The sequence below is a fragment of the Triticum aestivum genome, chromosome 5A (assembly GCF_018294505.1).
Source record: "Triticum aestivum cultivar Chinese Spring chromosome 5A, IWGSC CS RefSeq v2.1, whole genome shotgun sequence".
In the NCBI taxonomy this organism is placed as follows: domain Eukaryota; kingdom Viridiplantae; phylum Streptophyta; class Magnoliopsida; order Poales; family Poaceae; genus Triticum; species Triticum aestivum.
The window spans coordinates 366,797,848-366,806,963 of NC_057806.1; positions in this window are offsets into that span (position 1 = coordinate 366,797,848).

Sequence of the window (9,116 nt, forward strand, 5' to 3'; positions counted from 1 at the left end):
GTTACGGTTTAATTTCTATGATTTTTTGAAGTTTAAGTCAATTTCTGGAATTTCCTGAATTGTTTTAAAACAGAAATTAATTACTGCATCAGCATGACATCGTCATGACGTCAGCAGGTCAACGGGGCATGGTCCAGGTCAAACCTGACCAGTGGGACCCAGTGGTCAGTGACCCAGTGACATTTAGTGTCACAGACAGGTGGGTCCGGTCAACGACGACGTCAGCGAGGTCAACGGTGATGCGTGGGGCCACTGCGTTTAGATTAATCTTAATCTATTTTTATTAGCTGGTTAGTTAGGCAGCGGGGCCCGCATGTCAGCGAGCCAGGGGGGTTAGTTAGTGGTTCAATTAGCCACTAATGACGCGTCCACGTCATCATCGCCGACGTTATAACCACCGGCGTAAACAAAGCACGGCGAGGTTGCTCGTTCGGCCAACTCCGGCAACGAGAGGTCGCGCGGCCGGGCGCGTTGGAAGCGGCGCAACAAGGCGCGTCCGTTGGTGTCCTCGGGCGGCACTGGGGTGGCGTGCAAAGGCGGGGACGGCGAGTTGGGCGGCGGCCGGAGTATGGCGTCTATGGGGATCGGGTCTAGGGACCGAAATTAACAGAGAGGAGAGAGGGGAAATGACGGCAGCCTCACAGGGAGTAGAACTAGGGCTCGAACAGCTTGGGGACGACCGTCAGGCGACAGATCGATGGCGGCTCCCTCTGGTGGCCGACGACGAAGACGATGAAGATGGCGTCGATGCAAGGCCTCCGGCGTGCATGGCCGGACGGAGAGGACGAGGGAGGCGTGGCGATGCTCGTGGACACGTCGGGGAGGCGAGGGGAGCACGGAGGCCGCGTCTACGGCGTACGGCGGGGACGAGCTCCGCTCGGCTTCGGGAGAGCTGCGAGGAGGGGAGAGAGCTGCGAGGAGGGAGGAGGTGCAGAGGGTCGAGGGAGGGTGCGTGGCGCCCTCGGGTGGATCCAGTGGCGTGCAGGCAAGCAGGAGGTGGCCGGCGCGTGCGCGCGCACGTCGGGCACACACCCTCCTGCCTACTGGTAGGAGGTTGAAGACGGTGGCGGCTGCGGTGGGCTGGGCTGCTGCTGGGCTGCACAGTGTTGGGCTGCGGATGGGCTGCCAGGTAAGTTAGGTGGGTTTCCTTCCTATTGTATTTTTCTTCTGTTTTCTATTTTTCTGCTACTATTTTGGCTTTAGTAAAAATTCTAAAGCATTTTGTAAAATGTTGGAATAATTTGTGGACACTCTCTAGATTATTCTAGTGGCCCACATTTAATTTCAGCATTATCTGAGCATTTAATTTATTTATAGTATTTAAATGCCCAAAGTCAAATACAATATGAATTAATTCAAAAATCCAGGAATGACCTAGAAATATGTTCATCATTTTTGGCAGAGGTTTTCACCCTTATCAGAAATCATGAACATTTTCAAAGGGCTTTTTTGGGTTCATTGAAAATGACTTTAGTTGAGCCTATTTGAAATCCATGTGGTGCTAGGGTTTGAACATCCCCATTTCAAGTTTCTGAGAAAAAGTAAACATGATGCATGGAGGTTATGCAAGGATAGGGAAGACTAAGCTAGGGCTGCGACAACATCGAATAGATCTCCACAAGAGAGGGGGAGAACTTTGTATTGAGATTCAAAGAGAGAGAGAGAGAAGAAGTCATCTAGCTACTAACTATGGTCCCGAAGGTCTGAGGTAAACTACTCACACTTCATCGGAGAGGCTAGGATGATGTAGAAGCCCTCCGTGATGACGGCCCTCTTTCGGCGGAGCTCCGGAACAGGCCCCAAGATGGCATCTCGTGGATACAGAAAGTTGCGGCGGTGGAATTAGGTTTTTGGCTCTTGTTCTGATCGTTTGGGGGTACGTGTGTATATATAGGAGGAAGAAGTACGCCGGAGGAGCAACGAGGGGCCCACGAGGCAGGGGGCGTGCCCTAGGGGGGCGCCCCCACCCTCGTGACCGCCTCTTTTGTTCCTTGGAGCAGGGTCCAAGTCTCCTGGATCACGTTCGGTGAGAAAATCACGTTCCCGAAGGTTTTATTCCGTTTGGACTCCGTTTGATATTCCGTTTATCCGAAACACTGAAATAGGCAAAAAAACAGCAATTCTGGGCTGGGCCTCCGGTTAATAGGTTAGTCCCAAAAATAATATAAAAGTGAAAAAATAAAGCCCAATATAGTCCAAAACAGTAGATAATATAGCATGGAGCAATCAAAAATTATAGATACGTTGGAGACGTATCAGGCATCCCCAAGCTTAATTCCTACTCGTCCTCGAGTAGGTAAATGATAAAAAGAGAATTTTTGATGCGGAGTGCTACTTGGCATAATTTCAATGCAAATATTCTTAATTGTGGTATGAATATTCAGATTAGAAAGATTCAAGACAAAAGTTTATATTGACATAAAAATAATAATACTTCAAGCATACTAATAAAGCAATTATGTGTTCTCAAAATAACATGGCCAAAGAAAGTTATCCCTACAAAATCATATAGTCTGGCTATGCTCCATCTTCACCACACAAAGTATTTAAATCATGCACAACCCCGATGACAAGCCAAGCAATTGTTTCATACTCTAACTTTTTCAAAACTTTTTCAATCTTCACGCAATACATGAGCGTGAGCCATGGATATAACACTATAGGTGGAATAGAATGGTGGTTGTGTAGAAGACAAAAAGGAGGGGAAGATAGTCTCACATCAACTAGGCGTATCAACGGGCTATGGAGATGCCCATCAATAGATATCAATGTGAGTGAGTAGGGATTGCCATGCAACGGATGCACTTGAGCTATAAATGTATGAAAGCTCAACAAAAGAAACTAAGTGGGTGTGCATCCAACTTGCTTGCTCACGAAGACCTAGGGCAATTTTGAGGAAGCCCATCATTGGAATATACAAGCCAAGTTCTATAATGTAAAATTCCCACTAGTATATGAAAGTGACAACATATGAGACTCTCTATATGAAGAACATGGTGCTACTTTGAAGCACAATATATGAGACTCGCTATATCATGGTGCTACTTTGAAGCACAAGTGTGGAAAAAAGGATAGTAGCATTGCCCCTTTTATTTATTTTCTTTTTTGGGGCCTTCTTTTTTTTGGCCTTTCTCTTTCTTTTTTTATTGGGACAATGCTCTACTGAGTGATGATCATCACACTTTTATTTATTTACAACTCGATTCTAAAAAAAAGTATGACTCTATATGGATGCCTCCGGCGGTGTACCGGGATATGCAATGAATCAAGAGTGACAAGTATGAAGAAATTATGAATGGTGGCTTTGCCACAAATACTATGTCAACTACATGATCATGCTAAGCAATATGACAATGATGAATGTGTCATGATGAACTAGATGGTGGAAAGTTGCATGGCAATATATCTCAGAATGGCTATGGAAATGCCATAATAGGTAGGTATGGTGGCTGTTTTGAGGAAGGTATATGGTAGGTGTATGATACCGGCGAAAGGTGCGCGGTATTAGAGAGGCTAGCAAAGGTGGAAGGGTGAGAGTGCATATAATCCATGGACTCAACATTAGTCATAAAGAACTCATATACTTATTGCAAAAATCTAGAAGTTATCAAAGCAAAGTATTACGTGCATGCTCCTAGGGGGATAGATTGGTAGGAAAAGACCATCGCTCGTCCCCGACCGCCACTCATAAGGAAGACAATCAATAAATAAATCATGCTCCAACTTCGTCACATAACGGTTCACCATACGTGCTCTAAAAGATCTATTCTTTAAATTTTATGCTACGGGAATCACAAACTTTAACACAAGTATTCTTTAAATTCACAACTACTCAACTAGCGTGACTTTAATATTATCACCTCCATATCTCAAAACAATTATCAAGCTTCAATCTTTTCTTAGTATTCAACCCACTCAAAAGAAAGTTTCACAAATCTTGAATACCAAGCATATTATTATTAAGCAAATTACCATGCTATTAAGAGACTCTCAAAATAATTTAAGTGAATCATGAGAGATCAATATTTTCTTTAAAACAAATCCACCACCGTGCTCTAAAAGATCTAAGTGAAACACATAGAGAAAAATTATCTAGCTCAAAAGATATAAGTGAAGCACATAGAGCGAAACTAATATGCTCGAAAGATATAAGTGAAGCACATGGAGCAAAATTATCTAGCTCAAAAGATATAAGTGAAGCACATAGAGCAAAACTACTTAGCTCAAAAGATATAAGTGAAGCACATAGAGTATTCTATCAAATTTTAATTCATGTATGGCTCTCTCAAAAGGTGTGTACAGCAAGGATGGTTGTGGCATACTAAGACACAAAGACACAAATAATACAAGACGCTCCAAGCAAAACACATATCATGTTGGTGAATAAAAATATAGCTCCAAGTAAATTGCCGATGGAAGTGGACGAAAGAGGGGATGCCTTCCGGGGCATCCCCAAGCTTTGACTTCTTGGTGTCCTTGGATTATCTTGGGGTGCCATGGGCATCCCCAATCTTAGGCTCTTGCCACTCCTTGTTCCATGATCCATCAAAAGAAATCACCCAAAACTTGAAAACTTCACAACACAAAACTCAAAATAGAAAACTCGTGAGCTCCGTTAGCGAAAGAAAATAAAAGACCACTTCAAGGTACTGTAATGAACTCATTATTTATTTATATTGGTGTTTAACCTACTGTATTCCAACTTCTATATGGATTATAAACTATTTTACTAGCCATAGATTCATCAAAATAAGCTCGTGAGAGAGGCTTAGTCAACGGGTTTGCAACATTCAGATCCATATGTATCTTGAAAATCTCCATGTCTCCCTCTTTGACTTGATCGCGGATGGAATTGAAGCGTCTCTTGACGTGCTTGGTTCTCTTGTGAAATCTGGATTCCTTTGCCAAGGCAATTGCACCAGTATTGTCACAAAAGATTTTCATTGGAACCGATGCACTAGGTATGTCACCTAGATTGGATATGAACTCCTTCATCAAGACTCCTTCATTGGCTGCTTCTGAACCAGTTATGTATTCCACTTCACATGTAGATCCTGCCACGACGCTCTGCTTGGAACTGCACCAACTGACAGCTCCACCATTTAATAAAAACACATATTCGGTTTGTGACTTAGAGTCATCCGGATCAGTGTCAAAGCTTGCATCAGCGTAACCGTTTACGACGAACTCTTTGTCACCTCCATATACGAGAAACATATCCTTAGTCCTTTTCAGGTATTTCAGGATGTTCTTGACCGCTGTCCAGTGATCCACTCCTGGATTACTTTGGTACCTCCCTGCTAAACTTATAGCAAGGCACACATCAGGTCTGGTACACAACATTGCATACATGATAGAGCCTATGGCTGAAGCATAGGGAACACATTTCATTTTCTCTCTATCTTCTGTAGTGGTCGGGCATTGAGTCTGACTCAACTTCACACCTTGTAATACAGGCAAGAACCCTTTCTTTGCCTGATCCATTTTGTAGTTCTTCAAAACTTTATCAAGGTATGTGCTTTGTGAAAGTCCAATTAAGCGTCTTAATCCATCTCTATAGATCTTGATGTATAATATACAAGCAGCTTCACCGAGGTCTTTCATTGAAAAATTCTTATTCAAGTATCCTTTTATGCTATTCAGAAATTTAGTATCATTTCCGATTAACAATATGTCATCTACATATAATATCATAAATGCGACGGATCTCCCACTCACTTTCTTGTAAATACAGGCTTCTCTAAAAGTCTGTACAAACCCATATGCTTTGATCACACTATCAAAGCGTATATTCCAACTCCGAGAGGCTTGCACCAGTCCATAAATGGATCGCTGGAGCTTGCACACTTTGTTAGCAGCTTTTGGATCGACAAAACCTTCTGGTTGCATCATATACAACTCTTCTTTAAGGTATCCATTAAGAAATGCAGTTTTGACATCCATTTGCCAAATTTCATAATCATAAAATGCGGCAATTGCTAACATGATTCAGACGGACTTAAGCATCGCTACAGGTGAGAAGGTCTCATCGTAGTCAACTCCTTGAACTTGTCGAAAACCTTTTGCAACAAGTCGGGCTTTGTAGACAGTAACATTACCGTCAGTGTCAGTCTTCTTCTTGAAGATCCATTTATTCTCTATGGTCTTCCGATCATCGGGCAAGTCAACCGAAGTCCACACTTTGTTCTCATACATGGATCCCATTTCATATTTCATGGCCTCAAGCCATTTCGCAGAATCTGGGCTCATCATAGCTTCCTCATAGTTCATAGGTTCGTCATGGTCAAGTAACATGACTTCCAGAACAGGATTACCGTACCACTCTGGTGCGGATCTTACTCTGGTTGACCTACGAGGTTCGGTAGTAACTTGATCAGAAGTTTCATGATCATAATCATTAGCTTCCTCACTTACTGGTGTAGGAATCACTGGAACCGATTTCAGTGATGAACTACTTTCCAATAAGGGAGAAGGTACAATTACCTCGTCAAGTTCTACTTTCCTCCCACTCACTTCTTTCGAGAGAAACTCCTTCTCTAGAAAGGATCCATTCTTAGCAACGAATATCTTGCCTTCAGATCTGTGATAGAAGGTGTACCCAACAGTCTCCTTTGGGTATCCTATGAAGACACGTTTCTCCAATTTGGGTTCGAGCTTATCAGGTTGAAGCTTTTTCACATAAGCATCGCAGCCCCAAACTTTAAGAAACGACAACTTGGGTTTCTTAACAAACCATAGTTCATAAGGTGTCGTCTCGAGGGATTTAGATGGTGCCCTATTTAACATGAATGCAACTGTCTCTAAAGCATAACCCCAAAACGATAGCAGTAAATCAGTGAGAGACATCATAGATCACACCATATCTAGTAAAGTACGATTACGACGATCAGACACACCATTACGCTGTGGTGTTCCAGGTGGCATGAGTTGTGAAACTATTCCACATTGTTACAAATGAAGTCCAAACTCATAACTCAAATATGCGCCTCCACGATCAGATCGTAGAAACTTGATTTTCTTGTTACGATGATTTTGCACTTCACTCTGAAATTCTTTGAACTTTGAAATGTTTTAGACTTATGTTTCATTAAGTAGATATACCCATATCTGCTGAAATCATCTGTGAAGGTGAGAAAATAACGATATCCGCCGCGAGCTTCAATGTTCATTGGACTACATACATCAGTATGTATGATTTCCAATAACTCTATTGCTCGCCCCATTGTTCCGGAGAATAGAGTTTTAGTCATCTTTCCCATGAGGCATGGTTCGCAAGTACCAAGTGATTCATAACCAAGTGATTCCAGAAGTTCATCAGAATGGATTTTCTTCATGCGCTTTACACCAATATGACCTAAACGGCAGTGCCACAAATAAGTTGCACTATCATTATCAACTCTGCATCTTTTGGCTTCAATACTATGAACATGTGTATCACTACTATCAAGATTTAGTAAAAATAGACCACTCATCATGGGTGCATGACCATAAAAGATATTACTCATATAAATAGAACAACCATTATTCTCTGATTTAAATGAATAACCGTCTCACATCAAACAAGATCCAGATATAATTTCCATGCTCAACGCTGGCACCAAATAACAATTATTTAGGTCTAATACTAATCCTGAAGGTAGATGTAGAGGTAGCGTGCCGACGGCGATCACATCGACTTTGGAACCATTTCCCACGCGCATCGTCACCTCGTCCTTAGCCAATCTTCGCTTAATCTGTAGCCCCTATTTCGAGTTGCAAATGTTAGCAAATGAACCAGTATCAAATACCCAAGCACTACTACGAGCATTAGTAAGGTACACATCAATAACATGTATATCAAATATACCTTTCACTTTGCCATCCTTCTTCTCCGCCAAATACTTGGGGCAATTCCGCTTCCAGTGACCAGTTCCTTTGCAGTAGAAGCACTTAGTCTCAGGCTTAGGTCCAGACTTGGGTTTCTTCACTTGAGCAGCAACTGGCTTGCTGTTCTTCTTGAAGTTCCCCTTCTTCCCTTTACCTTTTCTTGAAACTGGTGGTCTTGTTGACCATCAACACTTGATGCTCCTTCTTGATTTCTACCTCCGCAACCTTTAGCATTGCGAAGAGATCAGGAGTCGTCTTATCCATCCCTTGCAATTTATAGTTCATCACGAAACTCTTGTAACTTGGTGGCAGTGATTGAAGAACTCTGTCAATGACACTATCATCAGGAAGATTAACTCCCAGTTGAGTCAAGTGGTTGTGGTACCCAGACATTCTGAATATATGTTCACTGACAGAACTATTCCCCTCCATCTTGCAGCTATAGAACTTATTGGAGACTTCATATCTCTCAATCCAGGCATTTGCTTGAAATATTAACTTCAACTCCTGGAACATCTCATATGCTCCATGACGTTAAAAAGGTCGTTGAAGTCCCGGTTCTAAGCCGTAAAGCATGGCACACTGAACTATCGGGTAGTCATCAGCTTTGCTCTGCTAGGTGTTCATAACATCTGGTGTTGCTCCTGCAGCGGGTTTGTCACCTAGCGGTGCTTCCAGGACGTAATTCTTCTGTGCGGCTATGAGGATAATCCTCAAGTTATGGACCAGTCCATGTAGTTGCTACCATCATCTTTCAACTTAGCTTTCTCTAGGAACACATTAAAATTCAACGGAACAACAACACGGGCCATCTATCTACAATAACATAGACATGCAAAATACTATCAGGTACTAAGTTCATGATAAATTAAAGTTCAATTAATCAAATTACTTAAGAACTCCCACTTAGATAGACATCTCTCTAATCATCTAAGTGATCACGTGATCCATATGAACTAAACCATGTCCAATCATCACGTGAGATGGAGTAGTTTTCAATGGTGAACATCACTATGTTGATCATATCTACTATATGATTCACGCTTGACCTTTCGGTCTCCAGTGTTCCGAGGCCATATCTGCATATGCTAGGCTCGTCAAGTTTAACCCGAGTATTCCGCGTGTGCAAAACTGGCTTGCACCCGTTGTATGTGAACGTAGAGCATATCACACCCGATCATCACGTGGTGTCTCGGCACGACGAACTATAGCAACGGTGCATACTCAGGGAGAACACTTGTACCTTGAAA